We start from the raw sequence: 21,412 nt of genomic DNA, 5'->3' as shown, positions 1-21,412 counted from the left end.
CAGGGATGCTGAGCTGCGGCGAGCCAGGAGGTGTATGAGAAGCGCCCTGGGGTAGGAAGTGACCCAGGGAACGTAGTAGGAGCTGATGGTTCATCCCTCAACGTGGAATTCCCTGGCTTCATTGGGCCCTGGGTCGGAACCCGGTGGAGCTGGATGGGCCCGGGTGACCCTGCCACTCCCCCACTTCCCGCTAGGTTTGGCTACTGTTTGTTCTGCCCGGCCCAGAAGGTCAGGAACCCGAACTGTTACTGTCGGCCACAGGCAAGAGGCTCGGAGGCTACAGACTGCTTGTTCTACCCTGCCTGTGGGTTGATATTTGCTCAGCCCTGCCAGGGATCCCGAGACCCCACTGTTGCAATTATTTGATCCCACAGGGAGTCCAGACACGTGTGTGACGGCATGGGCGGCGGGTGAAACCTGGGCTTGGGGAAGCTAGCCCCTGGCCTGGCCCATCCCTTCTGCCTGAGGCTCTTCCCCTCCCACCAGAGCCCAGAGCCCCACCCTGCATGGCCACCACCGCCTCCCCCCACCCCCGGGCTGCCTGAGTGCCCCCAGCCCCAGAGTGCCAGGCGGGTGGCGCAGACCTGCTCCCGCAGCCCCGGAGCACCAGGCAGTTGGGGTGGGTGGCGTGGCCTCCCTACCCCAGTCCCAGAGCACGGGCAGTTGGGCAGGCAACATGGTCCCCCTCCTCCAGCCCTGGAGCACCAGGTGGGCACCTCCCCTTAGCCCCAGAGCACCCCCTCAGCCCCGGAGTGCCGGGTGGGAGGGCAGGCAGCATGCCCCCCCACCAGCACCAGAGCACAGGCCGGCCCCCACTGGCCCCAGCCTGGGTCCCTGGCCATGGGGGGGAGGAGCCCCCCACAGCACAGCACCAGGAAGCAGGAAGAGGCCTGGGGGTGGCGCGTCAGTGGGGCCATGCAAGGCTGTTTGGGGAGGCTCAGCCTTTCCCGGCCTTCGATCCCCACTACCTCTGTGTGAGGAAGTGTACGACCTCCACACTGGATCTATGAGCGTGGCCCCCTTTGACAAACAGCCCCCCCCCCATCACAATCTGACGTTCAGTTGGTGAGAGAAACCATTAAAACGTGAGTCTACAATTCCCTGGTCCTCTTTGCTCCTAGACTTAGGGCTAGGTTCAGAAAGATTTAGGTGCTTTTCGTCAGTAAAACTTTCGTTGGCCCAGGGTGTGTTTTTTTCAAACTCTTGACCGACCCAAAAGTTGTACTGATAAAAGTGAAGCGTAAACACAACCCTGTAATGTAACTCACAAAAGCCAGCACGCTACGCATGGAACTGCCTACGCTAGACAATGGGAGGTGCCAGCCACAGCCAGGAACCCTCTTTGGAGATACCCGCCTCTGCTGGTTTTGCAAGAAGCCAGGGGAAGCGACACTTCCCTCGCACCTTTTTAGCCCCCTGGTTAGAGCACTCACCTGGGATGTGAGCGACCCAGGCGACAGCCCCCCTCTGCCTGAGGGTGAGAAGGGATTTGGACAGGGATCCGCTCTTTTTAGGAGCGTGCTCTGAGCACTAAGCTATGGGATACTGTGTTGCGAGGCCCCGTCAGTCTGTCCTATTGAAGCTGTTGCCCTCTGGATAAATAATTAAAGCTGAATTGGAGCAGGGGGACTGGACTCTGGTCTCCCACCTTGTGGGTGGGTACGCTAACCACCCTCCGATAGCGTCAGTCTCATGCGTGTGTTTTCTTGTGCTCTCTCCCTCTCCTTCAAAGAGTGATCTAGGCCAGAGCCTGAGAGAGGGAACATAAACTTGAGTAGGACCCGCTTGCCGGGGGGTTACAGCACTGACCAGCGTCCAGGCCTGTGTCCCCAGTGCAGCTTTACCTGGAGAGACAGGGAACGCCTCACATCAGCATAGCCCCATGGTTCGAGCACCCTCCTGAGTCACCAGCTGCCTGGGGACTCTTACCATAACCCAGTTGTGGCTCTGAGGCCCCGTCCCCGTCTGGAACCAGGTCGGGGGAAGAGCCGTGCAGACAGCTGTGGGGAGCTGCACACCCCCCACCTGCCCTGGCCCGGGGGATGGAGGGTGGGATATGGGCTGGGGGCTGTTCTCAGGCCCGCCCAGCCTGGGCACACGGGGGGGTCTGTGGCTCCCCAGCCCTGCTCCGGCTTCCAGCTTGGCTGGGGGGCGGGGCCTTCAGGGAAAGAGGAGGGGCAGGGGCGGGGCCATGGAGGGAGCAGGAGCTCCTGGCCCCCCATTTTTGGGAAGGCTCCGCTCCCCTGTGCTGAAGGCCTTTTCTTCCCCTGGTTTGTGACTTGCTCTGGGGCTCATGCGGGAGATAGGCACCGGGCGCCTACAATATGGCAGCAGGGCACGTGCCCAGAGACAGAAACATAGTCAAAAGCTTAGGTGCTGAGTGAGTTTAGACCCCTGCATTTTCAGCTGGAATTTTGTGCGCCACTGGGGAGCCTAAAACGGGAACCTGGTGCCTAAACCCCAGACTTAGCTGCCTGGCTCCTTTTGTGCCTCGGGACCTTAGTAACGAAGGGAAGGGAAGAGAAACACACACACGCACACGCCATCATAACCTCACCTAAGGAAAATGACATAGGGTCATTACCTGCCCATCGCATCTAACATTAAAGAAAGCAGATGAGAGGAAGGGAGGCCAGCACTGTGGATCTCTGAATTTGCATGGCCACTTCCACAGCCTTGTTTATTTTCAGAGTAAGGAGGTGCCTGTTGACCCCTATGGCCTTTTGGCAGTAACACCTCATCTAGATTAAGTACTGTAAGGAAATCTCAGCCAGAGCCATTTACCTGGAGCTCCCCTACCTGCTGAATCCCGGAGAGACCTTTTCCAGCTGTTTCTGCCTCTGCAGGGCGCTCCTACCCACAGCCATTTGAGGAAGAGTTGGTCTCACAATTGTCCATTTCCCTTGCTGAGGCTGTCTCATCCATTCCATTCAGGGAGTCCTGGAGCCCAGGGGCTTGAGGCTGGATTCTTCATGCTTTATTGATTCATTTAAGGTATTTTAAACTGTCCTGCTTCCTGATGCTTCCACCTGCTGCAAAAATGAAAGTAAGAAACCGGCTGGAAAATTACAGTCATAGACTCCCTGGCACACGTTGATTGCTGCACAGAGATCAAAGTTCTCTTAAAGAGACATACACCTGCAGTAAGTACCAAGATGGCAGGTCAGGTGCCAGCAATCTCAGTGATCCATGTGAGCCAACCTGGGGTGTGTCAGCCCTGAAACCTGCTTTTCCTCCTCTCCACTGATCACTATAACAACAATAAATTCTGTTTATACCACACCTTCTGCCTCAGCTTTCTGCTCCCGATCTGAGCAGCTACTCAAAGTTTGGGGCCCTGTGGGTTTTTCCAGGTGGGAGAAGAAATTGAAGGTGGAACATGATATCTTTGGGGCAATCTTGTTTATTTACAAGGAATGGACAAAATTGGGTTTCCCTGAACGTGGAAGGAACCAGCAACAGGTTTCTTGCTCACAACACCCAAAGCATTCTTCAACAAGCACCCCAAAACCGCTCTGCAGGCTTTTCCCATGGCTGTGCTGCCAGCTGTTTGGACACGCTGTGGCCTTGTCTACACGGCCACTTACAGCCCTGAGACTTTCCTCGCTCAAGGGTGTGAAACCCCCCCCCCCCCCCGAGCGACGCAGGTTTCAGCGCTGGAAAGGGGCCGTGTAGACAGTGCACCAGTCCTGGGAGCTACGCCCCTCGTGGGGATGGCTCTTTACAGCGCTGGGAGAGCTCTTGCTCCATGGCAGCGCTTTAACGTCAGCTGTGTAGACATACCCTCTGTCTGTCTGTCTGTCTGGCTTCTCCCTCACCCACCCTTACTCTAAGACAATACTTCACTCTGGAGCCCTCTGCTGACAGACTCAGAATGGCTGGTTGGCTCACACACACCTTTGTCGCAGGTGGGGCTGTTCAGCTGGAGCGTCCAGCTAGCTCAGACGAAGGGTGGAGGTTACAGCAGTTTAAATGAGCTCTAATCTGACGCTCAGCGGAAAACTAGCCTGTGACCATGTTATTACAGACTCTGTTGTAATCCGTACACACAAGGGGGCTGGATGAAGGTTTCACAGTCACTAGCAGTACTGGCATTTCCTCACTTATGACCAAGCGCTTGACTTCGCAACCTGAACATTCTTTTAACGTTGCTGTTTTGCATGTAATTTCCCAGGTTTTAAAAAATAATAAATGGGGGGAAAAATAGAAATATTTTCATCGGCACCAGACACCAGAGGAGTGTGAGCACGGGAGAGAAAGTGTCGCTGCTCTCAGGGCAAGTGCCTGGCACCCCAGGAATCCGGCATCCAGGAGGTGCAATTGTAGGTTACCTCCTGCTCAGCTCCTTCAGTCTTGGGCTGGACCATGCTCAGGGTTGCTCTGTGTGGATGGGGCATGTGCAGCCCCATCTCTCATAGGAGTGGTGAGAGGCTGGAACATGTTCCGTGCAGATGGGAGCTTTGGAGAATTTAGGTGCATGTGTGAAATGCAATTTTTCAGAGGCTCATAACTGGGCCAGATTGCAAAAGACACAGCCCTGACTCCAGTCTGATTCCCCTGTCAAATTTTAAATCCCAGCTTGAAAGCCTGGAGGCGCAAGGCCTTCTCAGAGAAACAGGTGCAATATTTTTTCAATCAGAGCAAGAGAAGAGAGAATCATAGAAATGCAGGGATGGAAGGGACGACAGGACGTCACCAAGTCTAGCTCCCTGCACTAAGGCAGGGCCAAGTAACCCGAGCCCATCTCACACAGGTGGCTGCTCTTAAAAACGCCCAGCGACGGAGATTCCACAGCATCTCTTGGAACCCTGTTCCCGTGCGTCACTGCGGCTGTCATGAGACACTTTATCCTAGGGCTTGGCTCCACTGACAAGTTACTGCGCTGAAAAATCACCCCCGCGTGCAGCAAGTTTCAGCGCAGGAACTTGCCGTTAGTTTTGTTCAGGTGCTGGGCGAGCTCCCTCCCCACGCTGGCGTCGCGACCGGCTGCAGGTGCACGCAAAGCCTTAATAGCGAACCCAAGTCTCCCTTGCTGCACCGTAAGCCCCCCACTTCTTGTCTCACCCTCAGCGGACACGGAGAACAACTGAGCACTGTCCTCTTCAGATCAGCCCTTAACATCTTTGAAGACTGTGATCGGGTCCCTCCTCTGTCCTTTTTCTTGAGACTAAACACACCCAGTTATTTTAACCTTTGCTCCTAGGCCAGGTTTTCTAACCCTTTTATCATGTCCCCTGTTCTCATTCTCAGACATGTCGGAGCCATTTTTGCTGAAATTTTCCAAAACTGCTCAGCCTGAGGCAGGCACCCAACATGGAAAATTTGTAGCCCTAACTGTTTAAATTGATTTAGTTGGGGCTTGGTCCTGCTCTGGGCAGGGGTGGGACTAGGTGACCTCCTGGGGTCCCTTCCAACCCGGATCTTCTATGATTGGGGATTGGTCCTGCTTTGAGCAGGGGTGGGACTAGGTGACCTCCTGGGGTCCCTGCCAACCCTGATCTTCTAGGATTCTACGATAAATTTGTCAAAGTTATCAGAAATTGAAAATAGGGTCTTATGGGAACTGCCAGGCCACCTTAATTACAGGTTTCAGAGCAGCAGCCGTGTTAGTCTGTATTCACAAAAAGAACAGGAGGACTTGTGGCACCTTAGAGACGAACCAATTTATTTGAGCATAAGCTTTCGTGAGCTACAGCTCACTTCATCGGATGCATCACTAGCAGCTGGGCCTGCAATACTCGTTCATTAGCGTTGATATTCAGGCTTTTCAGGTGAAAATTCTAAAGTGCTTTCACAGATGGAGGAACATTATAATCCCCACTTTTCAGATGGGGAAACCGAGGCACAGAGACAGTAATGACCTGCCCAAGCTCTTCAGTGCTCCCTGTCCTGGATTTTAGAGAAGAAAGCCTAGTCTGAATCCATGGCTGTTGAAAGAATCTCCACCCCTTTTCAAGGCTCCAAGCCTGACAGGGCTGCAGGCCGGATGCTGTGTGTTTTATAGTAAATGTGAGAGCTGCCTACCTAAATAAGTGCTATGATCTCCAGGGTACTGAGCAAATACAGAGGTTCTCAAACGGGGAGGATGCACCCCTCTGGGGGGCACAGAGTGTATTCAAGATGGGCCATAAGAAACTTTAGGAGGGCCATACCAACCTACCTTCTGCGCTGCTCCTGGCGGGGGCACTGCTTTCAGACCTGGGAGCCCAGCCAGCAGCTGCTGCTCCTTGCTCTGTCTTCAGCGTTGGATGGTGGCAGATGTACGTGTGTGGCGGGAGCGGTGTGAGGGGAGGGGCATAAACGACTAAAGACACCAAGGAGAGGGAGCATGATGACATCCGTTTGAGAACCACTCGTATATGTTAAGCGTGAGACCTGCCTACCTAAATACGTGCCCGATTTTCAGGGTACTGAGCAACTACTGATCCAGCTAACTAAAATGGTAGGTACACGTGCTCAGCACCATTGAAAGCCAGACCACTTATTTAGGTACCTAAATAAGAATGTTGGCAACTCAGTTCAGACCCCAGCTTTGAAAACATGGTTTCAAATAATCCTTTGTAAATTATTGTTCCTCAAATCCTGGAACCACAAGTTTGTGTTGAAAGTCTCTGTCCCTCCCATCTCTGGAAGCAGGAGTTGTTCTAAACTTCAGACTTGGCAGCAATACATTAAAACCCCCTCTCCTTAACTAATGTTTTCCCCGCACACGGTCCCTGCAGGTCAGAACAGATGTTGAGAGTCGTGCGGAATTAACATCAACCTCTGTGTAAGGTGGCAGTAAAGAGAAACTTCCCTGCAGTCCATCTCTAAGCACGAAAACATGCTGCACAGGTGTCTAAATCTGGCACTGATGCTGCAATCCAGGCAGTCAGAAACCCATTGACCTCAGTGGAAATACACAGGTGAGCGGTAGACAACACTGATCTGATCCGTGTAACGTAATCTCTGTACACTCACGCACATCACACATCATTTGAAGGCCTGTTAGGTCTACTTCAAGATGAGCTATGAGATGGAGCTGTCCAACGTCACTGTTACCGTACAAATGGAGATAAACAATGACACCATCAACACTTTAAAATGACCACTTCGAAATATTTGCATTTTTTCTGTTAGTGTAATGACTTCATGTATTAGTTCAAGACATAAGATTGGAGTTCTTTGTGACCTTAAAGCCCCAACAACTAAAGGGTAAAACAAAATTGAATAATAAATTTGCATGGATATCACGGAAATGTAATAGCGCGGGTGACATTTCTATTCACTGTCAACATCATCTTATTCACCATTACAGGCTCTGTGGAGAGTGCGTGGGAAAACCCACTCTTCACTGCCTTAACACATACGCAGTTCCATGCAGGAAAGAGTTTTCTGACAACAATCCCACTTCTGCCCTTTGAGTCTGTGATGACAGTTTTCTCTGTTCCCATATCGCTCTGAGTTCCATTGACAGAACCAGGAGTCTGACACACAGGAAATTCCCCAGAGTCAAATGTACTGTGTACTTCTTCAGGGAGATTTAACATACCAAGGATGGTAGCCATCTGGCCTAGTTTGGCCCGTCTGCTGTAAAGAAGTATGGAAACATGGCACACTGTCCATATAAGTGGAGTTTCCAATCACCCTCTCACTCTGCACAGACATTTAACAGTAGTAGCCCCATAACTTGGAGAAAATGATCCCAAACTTGAAACTAGGAGACGGGGCATTCACCCATGTCTGAAATTCCCCCCATAGTGGTAGCCTGTGCTGAGTTACAGCGTCATCAAACTCTTTACCGACATGTAATAAGGACTCAGTGTCTTCAAACTCCAACACCTTTTGAGTGACAAGGTGGGGGAGGTAATGGAGCAACTTCTGTTCCTGAGAGAGTCAAGCTTTTGAGCTTACAGTGTCAGCCACCACTCGGGAGACAAAAGCAGGCACTACATGAGGTGTACCTCCTCCCTGCTCACACCATTTAACAAATGAAGAGAGTTTCAGAGCACTTGGCCTCAAATGCTGGAGTCAAGCCATGCACAGCATGGTTGAATTGCATACCAGCAGGCATTTGATCTGTGGTACAAGGTGCATACACATCAGAATCAACAAGAAGTCTCGCAATCCTTTGCCTCCCTCAAATTTCCTAATACATGCAACACAGGAGCACAGGGTGCGAAAACCACCCAGGTGAATCACACTGGTACCCTATTCATTTGGGAACGTTTATTTCACTTGCTGAGCAACAGCATATCGCTGCTGATCCATGGGCTGAACGGCAGGCTGCTGTCCTAGAGCTGCTGCCCTTTCCTTTCATTTCAGGATTGTAGCATAGACTGTGGCCAGGTCAGCTTGTTTGGCATCCACAGGAGGTGCGTATGCAAGTTTTGTGTAGGTGCTCTTCTATGTTGCAAACTTGTGGTTGAAACCCCTCCATAAATGGAGTCATTTGAGTGTGAACAACATCTTCCTTTGGTAGTGGTAAGACATCCGGAGATAGTCGTCTTAATAGACATCAGGAGAAATCTTGGACAGCGTTCATTTGTAGGAGACAGTTTCCTTTTCAGTCCAACCCCGACAAATTTCTTAACAAATATTTAGAATTGCCAGAGGACCAAAACCTCCATTCTCCTCCCAGCTCCAACCCAGCATGGGGACCCAGCATGTGCAGCTTTCCCTGGGGTGGCAGCATGTTTTCTTGCAGTTCCCACTCCAGCCTCCTTTGCTATTTATTTAGTAGTATTTTATGTGGCTAGGGTGCGTTAATCCCCATTGCTGATTTGGCCCCTTGGGCAGATATTGTTTCTGACTCAGGGACTCAGAACTGTCGGGCCAGAAGCAGGTGTATGTGGCTCAGCAGTTGTGCCAAGGGGTGGCAGGTATTTTCCAGGATGTACTGGATCCAATCACATATTCTTTGGGATTGTCCAGCATTCCCAGATACCAAAGCCATCAGCTCTTGCCAGACATGTTCTAAAGGCAGAATCAGAAAGTCCCAGCCCTTGAGCTGAGGATCAGGAGTTCCCTCCCCTGGTCCAGACCACATTTCCAATGCACAAGTAAAGTGACATGAATCCCTGTTCCTGAGGTGTGTGTTGGGAATGTTGGCCAGTGACGGATCTCTGAGTGGAATTCCAGAGCGGATTTCTGGGTGTAATTTCTGGTGTCGTGTTTGGTTTGGTGTGTATAATCCCTTCTCTAGACAAGCAGGGTGGGTTGTAAGGCCAGATTTTCAGAGGCATTTAGGAGCCTAAAGAGGCAGATAGGTACCTTATGGGAGTTTCAAAAGGGCTTACACTATTAGGTACCTAACTCCCACTGGTTTCAGTAGCCCTTAGGCACATAACTTGCCCAGGTGCATTTGTGAACCCCACTAGGCGTCTGTCTGCCTCTGTAGGCACTGACATATCTTTGTCACTCTGGCCCATAGTGAAATTCCATGGGCCGTACTGGTCAGGACATCTGCCTCCGTTAGACCTGGACTCCTCAGTGCTTCCTGTGCTCAGATTTGTGAGAGCACAGGCCCTTCCTTCGGGGCAGCCAGGGGCAACCAGGGACCTCACCCCTCTATGAGCACTCTATCTGTGAGCACATCCTGTTGTCAGCTACCCCGGGACCTCCTGTGCCTATGCCCATTCTCTGCTGGCACCACAGATGTAGCCCTAGGAAAAGCCAGACTGGGAAGAAAGCTGGGGCTGGAGTTCATGTTGCATTAGTTTGAGTTACTTTGTGAATAAAGCAAAGTCCCAGGCAGGGGTGAGTTTGACCCCACACAACACGTGCAGACTCTGTTTGGAGCAGGGTGCGAAGGTCGCTTGTTTACTGCATCACGTCAGCAGGAGTTTATAGCTCCTTGGCCAGTTTCTAGCCCCCTGTCCAGTGAGAGAAGGAGATTGTCCACCAGTGCCCCTAAAGCAGTTGCACTTCCATGGCCTGGCCTCAGTTCCAAGCGAGTCGTATCTAGAGTGTGAGCTTCAGCCAGATGAGCTTGTGGTGGGCCGCTTGCTAGCTCCCCTCCTCTCAGCTCGCTCACGGATAGGAGGCCTGACAGCGGGTGATAGTTGGTTAGACCTGAAGCCTCCAGGGTGGGTTTGCTAGTGTTGGTCAGACTATTGCATGTTGGGAAGATTCCTTCTCAGACTGAGGCCAGGGCTGTGTAGGTGAGGAGTGGCTCGCCCCATTCCTGTCTCCTGTTAACAGAAGATAAAGCACGGCCGCCTGCCCCAGCAACGCTGTGAATTCTGTGACAGACATGCTGAATTCCGTGGCATCGCGATCCCGCCCAGCTGCGAGGAATGGTGATGTCCCCAGGTCTTAGTGGAATCGTCTCAGGCTGTCACATTCAGGCAGGTGTCACTGTATCAATTACACTCAGTTCATTTTTAAGGTTATCTCTGCAACCACAAGGGCTAGAAACAGGGTTTGATACTGTGCTGGGCCTCTGGGACTTACTTGCAGCCCAGAACTCACAGCTCTGGGGGACAGATGGCAAAGGTCACTTGACACCACTTCTGCACCCTTGGAATTCCAGGCCGCTCTGGGGGAGGAGGGTAGCAGAACATCCCCCCGTGTAATTTAAAGTAGCCCGGGGAGCTACCCTAAGGCACAGGAGCCCAGTGTGGGCCACCTAGGGGAGACTGGACTGTGACAATTGCCCCAGTGCTAACAATATGGACCCAAACCCTCTGCCCGCAGCACATTCCCTCCCAGCCCCATTAGCACCCAGCTGCACTCCCAGTACATCCCTTATGGTGGGGTTTCCAAGGGGCCCTGTGATGCAGAGCCTGTGGTTGTGTTGCACAGCGTCTGTATGGGCGAAATTCTTCCCCAGCCAGATACAGATTTTAACGGCCCCTGTACAGTGCCACAGTGGGCCAGACCAAGAGCTTAGATTCTGGATGCCGGTGGCATTCCCAGGGTGCCTTTCTGCAGAACGCCACTGCGAGTTTGGAATGTGAAACTATTTGATGGGTTACCAAAGAATTGTGGTGTCAGAGGCAGGACACCGAGATGGCGAGTGACCTTTGGAATGGCTTCCCTGAGTGTCGCAAAGAGGACACACCTGTTTCTCTGTTTGTGTTTCGGTCTGTTTATTTTCTGTGCACTTGCAGTCTACAGGGGGGCGTCCATGGGTAGAAAAAGTTTCTAAAAACAGAATTTCCGTGTTGTTAATTAATTGACTGCTCCAGGTATGGTAATAATGCTAAATACTTATGAGTGACGCATTTTGGAGCTGTGGAGTCTTAAAGGAAATATTTATTTTTATGAACTTTTCCTCACCTCTTTATAATTCTTCCGCAAACCACTCAGACCGGTTCTCTGGGCTGTGAGTCAGACATTGACAGTGCCTTGTTGGTTACAGTCAGGAACCTTTAAGTAGATATCTGAAGAGATCTGCAGCTTTCTGATTTATGGCCTATAGTGTAAATATGACCTGAAGTGACCTGAAATGCTCAGATTTCCCTGCTCTCCTGCACCCCCACTCACTGTAGTCTGGAGTTGGTGGAGTCTAGAGTTCTGGCAGGTCCCTCTCCAGCCCCTAAGGGAAATGTTGCCTGGTCTGCTCTGGAGGGCTCTACCACCTACCCCAGCACAGTGATTACAGCTTTTATTGATTGCTGGGTTCCATGGAGTTCCCAGAAATTATGCAGCTTCTTTAAAAGTCACTACTGTGTCATTACCCTCCTCTGCACCATCTGCTGCCTCTTGTTTGCAAAAACTGCCCATTCATCACCCTTTTTCAAAGCTCATCAAAAAAAGACTAGTGGCAGATAAAACCCTGAACATTGCATTGCATTGCATACCAAGAATACACTCCCCCAACGCTTAAAACCTCTTCCTGCTCTTCAGATTTGTCCAGGCTGCAATACCCAACCATGCCAGTTTAATGTATTGGTCAGGGTGTCCCCTTGCCGTATGAACTGTTGGTGGAGGTCTCTTGTCCTTTCTTTACCCAACAGGGATAACAACATATTATTACCCCCAAAACTAAAACTTTACTGAATGTTTACAGAAATGTCCAAAACTGTCACAGAACTGAAATGCAAATGAGGCCTGACCCATTCAGTCATTTTCCCAGCTCACCAGCAGATGCCAGCAGAGTGCTCCTTCTCCCATGGAGCCCATCTACCCCTGGAGCTCTGAAGCAGCTCCTGATTGTAATGGTTCCTTGGTTAAAGAGCCCTTTAGGACCTGCAGTTTTCTCCCTGTAAAGGGACTTGTATACTGATTAAATCACCTCTCAATCTTCTTTTAGTAAACTAAATAGGTTGAGCTCTTTAAGTCTCTCACTGTCAGTCATTTTCTCCAGGTATTGAAACATTTCTGTGGCTCTCTTTTGCATTTTCTCCGGTTTTTAAACATCCTTTTTAAAATGGAGACACCAGGACTACATACAGGACTCCAATACTGGTCCCACCAACACCATATTCAGAGATAAAATCACCTGCCTGCCCTGCTCACTTCTCTCCTGTTTGTACAGATGAGGATCACATGAGCCCTTTTATCCACAGCATCACTCTGGGAGCTGAGTTGTTTTCACACTGTGAGCCCTAAATCCCTTTTAGAATCCAGTCACTGCTTTCCAGGATACAGCCTCTCTCTATTTTGTTGGTATGGCCCACACCCCTTGTTCCTAGGTGTGGCACTTTCCAATTGTCTGTATTAAAACACCTTTTTTGTTGGTTGGTGGCAGAGTGCCCTTCTGAGGGAGTGTGAGCCCCCTCTCCTCTATGCATGTGTCAGGATCTGGAGGCCCTTAACCCTCTGGTGCCTATGAGCTTTTCCCTCTGCCTCCCATAAGTTTACTGGGATGTGGGGGGCCCTGCACCTCTAGGTGGTGTTTGAACCCCTCTCCCTGCCACACCCCATGTAAGACAAGAAGTGAGGGGGGTAAGTCCCTCCTGTGGATGTCTGCAGCCAGGTCTATACTAGGAAGTCAAATCAGTATAACTATGTTGCTCAGGGGTATGAAAAATCCACATTCTTGAGCAATGCAGTTATACTGACCTAACTCCGTGTGTGCACAGCGTTGCAGTGATGGGAGAGCTTCTCCCACTGATATAGCTACCACCTCTCAGGCAGGCAGATTAACTATGCCAATAGGAGAAGCCTTCCCATCAGTGTAGGTAGCATCTTCAATAAGCACTCTAGCTGCACAGCTGCATCTCTGCAGCGTTTCAAGTGTAGACCTGCCATAAGCCTCTCTCCATGTTCCCTTTCATGTGAGCTATGATCTGGGGGTAAGGGTTGGGGTAGTGCCCCTCTGCAGGGATCAGAGCCCCTCACTCTGCCCACCATATGAGCCGGGTCTGGGGAATCCCTACATCTTTTGGTGTGGTGCTCAGAGGCATATTAGGAGTATGCACCAAGAACACACTGCTGAAGAGTGGGGTGAGGAGTTGAGAGCAGGAATACATATCATGGATTTTCCAACACCAGTGAGGAGCAAGATAACACCCATTGAGATGAATGGAGTAATTTACTCCTCTCAGAGCTATTGTTTCATGCTGTGTCATCTATACTGCCTATTCTTTCCATTCTCCCTTTGTCCTTCCTAAAAAGTTCCCCTTGTAGCATTAGCCTGTGCTGAGGATCTGGGTATAGCACAGAAATTGCTGATGACTGATTTAATAAATATTATAGGGCATGCCAGCTCTGCTACAGATCTTTCCGTGTAAAGGATAATTATTTTATGTGCTTTAATATATGCATGCTTGTCCAGATTGTTTTGAAATGTTCAGTGCATTATGGGAGTGTGGAATACCATTGGTAAGCCCAATGTGGGGTTATTGAGCACAGGATTCACAAAACACAGCTTCCCCCAAGAAACAGCATTTCATAAAGTTCACAGATTCTTCAAATATTTTTATGCACACCTGGCTTCTCAAATGGTAATAGGCTTAATGGGATGGGAAGGGGAGGGTAAGCTGGAAATAGTGGTGGGAGGGGCTACATGTTGCAAGGGATTGTGGGGGATAGAGAAAGAGAGAGACACACCAGTCTCCTTTCACATGATTAAAGTTACTGTAACCACCATGTCCTAAAAGTATCAGGTAGGTTATTGGGATACAGACCATGTCTGACATTTCTCTCACCAGCCCTGTTAAAAACTGTGTACTACAAATATGTCCAAACATGGCCATTATCCCTATTCAATTACAACAAAGTGTATTGGGGAGGACAGGGCAGTTAGGCATCAGAAGGCAACATTGTGGCCTTGTGGAGAAAACAGTAGACTGGGACTGAGAAATTCTAGGCTTTATTCCTGGTTTTGCCACTGGCTTTCTGCAGGTGACTTTGGCCAAATCATTTTATCTCTCTGGCCTTCACTTTCCCATTTGCATAATTGGAAGGAAGATGTTTCTCTCTCAGACGTACCAATGAAAAAAGCTAAGTATACTCATCATTTCCTGGCCTTTGCACTGTACTGACGACAAGTTACCTACCTGCCCTATACTCAGACACTTCACCTGCTTCACAGAATGAACACCACTTCTACTGCATTTTTTAGCCTCTTCAGCTCTTTATACAGCTCTTCATACAGCTCTTCACTCTCATGCACATACTATCCAACACTGCATTTTCACTTACCCTCATTAAACTCATAGGCCGCTCCCACCTCACTGCTGACAATCCCCATGGCAAGAAGAACCCTCTACCCCCCAGTGACACTACCAACAGAACACAGCACTGAAATGAGGTACATTGGATCTCCCAAAGTATACAGGCACCTCTTTTGTTTGATCATACACACGTGGAGGTCAGGGAGAAGGGCCCATGTGAACCCCAGAAGGCCATGGCCCCTCGTACCTCTTTATAGCACAATCACAGCTCTTCCATACAGCTCCATCTAATGTCTCCATACACTGTTTTGATTAAGGTATTTTAGTGCTTGTAGGCCCAGAATGTATTAAGCTGATTTTTAGAGCCTGTTAGACTTTTGGTACGTTTTTCAAAAGCATCTGTTTAAAATAATGTAGGTCTGGGATCAGGCACCTGACGATGCAGATGGGGGCCTAGTGGGTTGTTCAAAACAGGTTAGGCACCAGGGGCTAGCTCCACAAAAATACAGAGGTGGGCTTGGCTGCTACTTTCACTTTAGATACCTAAATCTGACACTTAGATGCCGCCAATCCTCAAACCCCCATACAGCTACGACCTAAAGCCCCTCCACACCTAAATTTCTGAGGTTGAAATCTTCCAGGGGCCTAAAAATCTGCTCCTGGGCACGCTCACACCTGCCTCAGACAAGGCACCCAGCTCCCTAGTTCCAACCGAAGCCCCAGCACGCTCCTCACACGACATGTTCCCTGGCCTGTCTCACAGGTGGGCCCAGTTCGACAGGCCATTGAGCTTTGGTTGCTGCGGGCTCAGCAGAAATTGTCTGCAGTCTGCGCACAGCAGGATTTAAATAACTCCATAGAGACGGGACAATGAGCTTCGTCCTGCAGACTCTCCGTTGGCTTGGCAGCAGCCATGACTCCTTCTGGGGAGAGGAGCTGCCTCTAGATTTCCTCCTCAGCCTCAGCCTGGAGCAAGAGTTGAACGGTCCCCTCCTGGGCACAGACTGGAGCTTGCTGACCTGGAGCGAGACCCTAGGCAGTGCTGCAGCTCCTGGAAGCTGGGGTGAAACTCACCCACTCCAGCTACAGCGTAAAAGAACTACGACCTGGATCTACAAAGGACCCTCACAGCACCAAACTTTTAGGCAGCTAAAAGTCACTAGAATCCAGAAAGCCCAAGTTAGACGCCCAGGCTCCCTGTACAATCAATGGGAAGAAGGAGGTGCCTGAAAGTACAAAACCCAGCGTGCGAGGCACCTCCACACCAACGCTAACCAACGGGAAAGGCCGATGGGAGGGGTGTGTCCTAAGACCCACCCCTCCTTGGATCTCAGGTTACGAGGTCTGGCTTGGAGAGAGGTACCTTTGTCTGCTTGGGAGCCCCTCAACTGGAGTTAGGTGCTCAGGTCATTCTGTGCAAAATAATCCAGCAGAGGAGGAAGAGGTCATGGTGCTGCTGGCTCCCTTGCGGCATTTAAAGTACTCGACCAGGATGTGGGAGTTCAGAGTTAAAATCCCCTCCACAAAGATCCCTGTAAGCTGTGCGGACGTGCAGTTCCATCTTTAGCCACCCTGGTCCTGCGCTGGGACCTGGAGCCGGCAGCAGCATTGCCATACCCTGTCCATGTACAGATTGAATTTTGTGATGTGTCCCACCTCCCCTCCATCCTGGTGCACGCAACAAAATTCACTCCGCACACGGACATCAAACATGAGAGGAAACACTGTTCCTGACTCTCAACCTCTCTGTCACATCTTGAATTTCATACACTGATGGATCAGAATAAAGTGCTCTCAGGTGAGCTACAGACCAACAGTTGTTCATAGGAATTATTCAGCAGGTATTTTACAAGACCGAGAACATGAGAGGAAATCATGACCTGCTAAGAGACAATTAACGGAGAGAAGCAGTAAAATTAATCCCATACATTGGATTGGTTGTGACTTATTTGCTTGATTTGAAAAGAGACCAAAAGGACCTGAGTCTCCTTGCTGTCGATAGCCCCCTGCTTGGCCAATCAGCATGGAGATGCTGAGGGGTGGGAGGCTGAGAGGTCTCACCAGATGTCCCACAGGACGGCCCAGGTCACCATCAGAGGGGATCACTCTCAGATCGAGACCCCCCTTTTTTGAGGACCCCCACAATGAGAGCAACCCCCCCTCCCTCGCCCACACTTCACACACACCCCTCCTTGGTAGAGGGAGGGAAGCAGGGAAAAAAGAAGCAAGAGAAGAGGAGAAAGGAAGGAGGAAAGAGGAAAAGGGAAACCAAAAAGGATAAAACCCAGTGTCCCCAGTGATTCCAAGCATCAAAGCACTAGGTAGGAAATCAAATTCTGCCCCCTTAAGCCAGTGTTTTCTATGCCGAGAATTCTGCCTGCAGCAGGTGGATCAGACCCAACAGGTTCCAAACCTCTCTGAGCCTCTTACCTTATCAAAGGAAAGTTCGTTTCCTGGCACAATCAGTGGTGGAAAAGGAGAAAACTCCACAGAGGCTCCTCCTCATGCTACGACGTGAATCCTAATTCTCTCCCCGTCCTCGAGGGGAGACCGGGAGAAGGAGACGTGCAGCAGCAAAGCCGGGGGGGTCTCAGCAACTGCCCTGGCCCTGCACCTCGGCCCTGCCCCGCTGATGTCGGGGTCTCTCTGTGAGGTCACCCCCTCCCCACCACCTTTGCCCAATGGGCTGAGGTCCTGCAAAAGGCCTTTGTGATGTCACTGCCCCCCACCCCTCCCCTCCCAGCTGATGTCCTGCCCCTGCCCAGCCTCTGTGGAGCTTGGAGTTGTTGCCCCCGGATCTCCGCACTCAATGACTGGTGAGTCGGGGGATGGAGCCGGTTATACAATAAACCACCAGTTTTTCATAAATTAGTCGACTTAAGGCCAGAAGGGACCATTGGAGCATCTAAGATGACGCCCTGCATCTCCCAGCCCTCCCGTGTGTCACAAGAGCTGCTTCTGCACTGAAGCACCTTCCCGAAAGGCATCTAGTCTTCACTGGAAGACATCAAGAGATGGAGAATCCATCACTTCTCTTGGCAGTTTGTTCCAGTGATGAGTCGCCCTCCCTTTACAAATCTCTGCCTTGTTCTAAGGAGAATTTTTCTGATTTCTGCTTCCAGCCATTGGTTCTTGTTCTGCCTTTCTTTGCAAGACTAAAGAGCCCTTTAAATACTTGGTGTTTTCTCTCAGCGAAGGCACTTGTATGCTGCCATCAGCTCACCTCTCCATCTTTTTAAAAACTAAACAGACTGAGTTTTTCAATCCCTCCTTATAAGTCTTCTCCAGCCCTGAAATATGGCTCTTTTCTGCATCCTCTCCAGTTTTTTGAAACGTTATTTTTGAAATGTGGACACCAGAACGGGATGTAGTATTCCAGTGTCAGTCTCCCCACTGCTGAATCACCTCCCTTTCCATCCTCTCTTTATCTATCCATGGATGGCGTCACAGACTCACAGGACTTGTGCTCTCTCTCAGCCTCATACAGTCCTTGGGAGGAACCCCCTTCAGTGTGACAGCCCTTCTCGGAGATCCACTCTCTCAAGGGTTAAGCCGTAGGCCCTTCCGCCTCCTGCAACCCCTCTTCTCTGAGCCTTGAGCATGCCTGTCTGCAGTGTCTACTCCCAGAGGGAAGAACGCAACCCCGATCTCGAGACTGCTGTGACTCTCAGCCAGCGTAAAAAGAGGGGTTTATTCAGCATCTGAACACAGCACAGGAAACTCTCAGGGCCTCAGGCCTAATCTCCCTCTGCACAGTCCATCTAGGTCTCTCCTGCTCCCGTGTGGGCTCTGGCTGTTTTCTCTCCCCAGTCCAGAAGCCCCCTCTTTCCAGCTAAGCGTCCGATATCACCTTCCCACAAGCCTGTGTCCTTTGTCTTCTGTCCCAGGTAAACAGGCTGCCTGGGTCTCCTCTATCTCAGCCTCTCCTCTCCTCCCTCTTTTCTTTCCCCCTGGCTGGAAGCAGTCACCGGGTCTTCTGTCCTCAGCCCATTGTCCTACTACTGGCCCGACCTGGCTGTGACTTCCAAGCTGGGCCTCCCGCTCACCAGTCGCTGGGGTATCCATTCTCCAGGCCTTTGCCTGAGGGCCCAACTGACAGGAGAGATCACCGCTGGTCCTCTGTAACAACAAACTACCTCTCCCACCAGTGCCACCTCGTTAAACAAACAGCACCCAGGGAAACTGAGTCCCACACACAGGATGCAAACCATTGAAAAACCAAGAAAATCACCCCGTCATCACCGATGGCTTTGGCCCTGTTCCCCACAGCATCGCACCGGGAGCGGATGTTGAGTGGCTTGCCCAGTATGACACCTAAATCCTTGACAGAGTCACGGCTTCCCGGAGTACAGTTCCCCCTCGGTGGCCTGCCTGCTCTGTCCTGCTGCCCCCTCCCACTGCGCCAAGAGGGGACCTGGTGACTGGAGCTGCTGTGGTTGTGTGAGAGCGCCGGGCTGAGAGACCAAAGGGCACCTCTGTTCTGGAACAGAGGGGTCTGGCCGGTAGGCGCAGTCGCCCCCGGTTTGGGGCACAGAAGGGGCTGTGGCTGGCAGCAGCTTGAAGCCCGTCCCCCAGCTGCGCTAGGCACTGTTTGAATGAGTGCAACGTCCGTGTTACATACGGGCTGCTGGGGCTCGGTCGGAAGCACTGAACTGCCTCAGAGTTCTCTGTTTGCAAGGTCGGTGCCAGGAGATTAGAGAGACAAGGCGGGGAGGGGATCTCTTTCATTCTCCAACTTCTGCTGGGGAGAGACCAGCCTTTGAGCTCCACAAAGCTTGTCCTCAGGCCCTGGTCTCTCTCCTCAACAGAAGCGGGTCCAATAAACCATATGACCTCCCCGGCCTGGTCTCTCGGCATTTTGTGCTCCCACGGGCGTGGCTGCCTCCCTCAGTGGCAGTCTGTGGGGGAGGTCTAGAGTGGCCAGGTGTCCCGATTTTAGAGGGACAGTCCTGATTTTTGGGTCTTTTTCTTATATAGGCTCCAATTACCTCCCACCCCCATCCCAATTTTTCACACTTGCTGTCTGGTCACCCGAGGGAGGTCTGGCAACCCCCTCCCCAGCCACAGTCCGTGCGTGCCCAGCAGTCTGTGTGTGTCTCAGCAGCCCCCTGCTCACTCCCACGTGGAGTCCAGATCGGGCTGAGCTGGGCCTCTGGTTTGTTTGATCCCTGAAGGGTTTTCTGGGCACTAACTGGGACCCCAAGTTTCTCCTACTTTGAGGAAATCCCTGTGAAAACTCACCTTTTCCGGGTGTCTGTTTCGCACCCTCTGCCAGAGACGTTCCCCATTCTTTCTCCAGTTCAGCTGGCAGCAGGTCTCGTGCGAGGGGCGGGGGAGAGCTGAGATTTCAGGCTGCTGTCTTATGGCGGGATTGCTGCGATTAACTGGCTGAATGTGCTAATTCTGGGGACGAAACGGGGAAAGGGGCAGAGATCGAGAGTCAGGGAGTGAAATGGAGAAAATACAGGAAGCATTTCGAGCAAGGGCGAAGTGCAATGACCAGAATCCAGAATATTCTCTGCACCCCTTGTCTAACTCTGGGCCTGATTCTCTTCCGCATTGACGGCCCTTTCCCTGTCTCCGGCCGTGTCTGGAGGGCTTTATGCCCCTGTCCAGCCCCTTCACACTGCCAGGAAGGGAGAGGTGTTATGGAATCTTAGCCCAAAGAGGAACCAGGCCCTGTGTCACCTTCATCCTGGGTTTCAGGTGACCCCGAGAAGTTGGGGGGCCACCGGGGCCTAGAGCATGGCCCTGCCACAGCGGCCCCGCCCCCGGTCATCCTCTTCCCCGGAGGCCCCGCGCACCCACTGTTCACTCCTCTGGCCCCCGAGGTCCCCCTACCTGCCCCTCGCTCCTCTCCGCCTCTTCCCCCGGGACTCCACTCACCCCCTGCTTGCTCCTCTCTGCCCCTTTCCCCGAAGGGGGGCTACCGGGGGCCATGGGGCCAGGCACCCGTCCCTTTTCTCTGTCTTCGGTGAGCGGGGGGCTGAGGGGTCCTTGGGGAAGGAGGTGGAGCAGGACAGGAAGAGGCAAGAGAAGACAGGGCCGCGGGGGAAAAGGCCGAGGGGGGGCGGGGTGCAGGTTTTGGGGGAGGAGGCGGAGGGGGGATGGGAAGAGGCAGAGCAAGAGCAGGGCATCGGGCTAAGAGGCAGAGGGGAGCGGGGTGCAGGCGGGGCCCCCACTTCTCTGGAGCTTCGCTTCCAGCACTCGAAAGATGACCACGGGCCCACGGGCCTCCGGCGGGGAGACCCGCCCCACATCCCCAGCGTTTCCCCCCCGCATGGACGGCCTTTTGGGGGAGGCTCAGCCTCCCGTGGCCTTTTATACGGGCTGCCCGTGCTCAGCTCCTTCCACGCTCTGGAGAGGAGCAGCACCCAGGGGTGGGGCTGAGCCGGGGGGCGCTGGGTGAGGGGCAGAGGCCTGAGACCGCAGGGACACAGCGTGAGGCACCATCCCAGGCATCCCCATGAAAGGAGCAGAACAGGGTTTACCTGGGGTGGGGAGTGTATGGAGAGCGTCTCAGGGCCGGTGGAGATGTATTGCCCTGGTGAGCAAGTGTGGCTAAAACACAGGCCTCGCTGTGAGCAGGATTTGAACCTGCGCAGGGAAACCCGGTCGGATTTCGAGTCCAACACCTTAACCGCTCGGCCCTCACAGCTGTGAGTGACGTGACCCCCTAAGGCCCGAGAAACTGGTAAATAATCACAGTGCCCAGGCCTGAAGTCATCAGAAACACAGAATTCAAACAGGAAACCTGGTTCCCAAAGCGCAGGGGGATTTGGGGTTCTCGTTGCTTAGCCATGTGGTTAAACATCAAACCAACCCCCTCCTGTGGGGCCTGTAATTGTTTAAAGATAGGGACATGG

General features: G+C 51.9%; 1 protein-coding gene across 3 annotated transcripts in view; it reads right to left on the bottom strand.

Annotated features, from left to right (window-relative positions):
• The window catches only part of LOC311528158 (butyrophilin subfamily 1 member A1-like), a 43,399-nt gene extending 23,089 nt beyond the window's left edge, over nt 1–20,310 (bottom strand). Inside the window, exons 1-3 of one of the 3 annotated variants that reach the window (XM_084642856.1) lie at nt 20,235–20,310; nt 19,788–19,949; nt 2,800–3,032 (exon numbers count right to left, since the gene is read on the bottom strand). The gene's annotated coding sequence lies outside the window, so the exon portion shown is untranslated. Of the gene's footprint in view, nt 1–2,784; nt 3,097–16,976; nt 17,062–19,787; nt 19,950–20,234 lie in introns of those variants that run through there. The other 2 variants (XM_084642857.1, XM_084642858.1) reach the window with 2 other exon arrangements.
• Nucleotides 20,311–21,412: the final 1,102 nt, after the last annotated feature.

Source organism: Lepidochelys olivacea (assembly GCF_965140295.1).
Source record: "Lepidochelys olivacea isolate rLepOli2 genome assembly, chromosome: 11".
Classification (NCBI taxonomy): Eukaryota; Metazoa; Chordata; order Testudines; family Cheloniidae; genus Lepidochelys; species Lepidochelys olivacea.
This window is presented reverse-complemented; position numbering and strand designations above follow the sequence as displayed.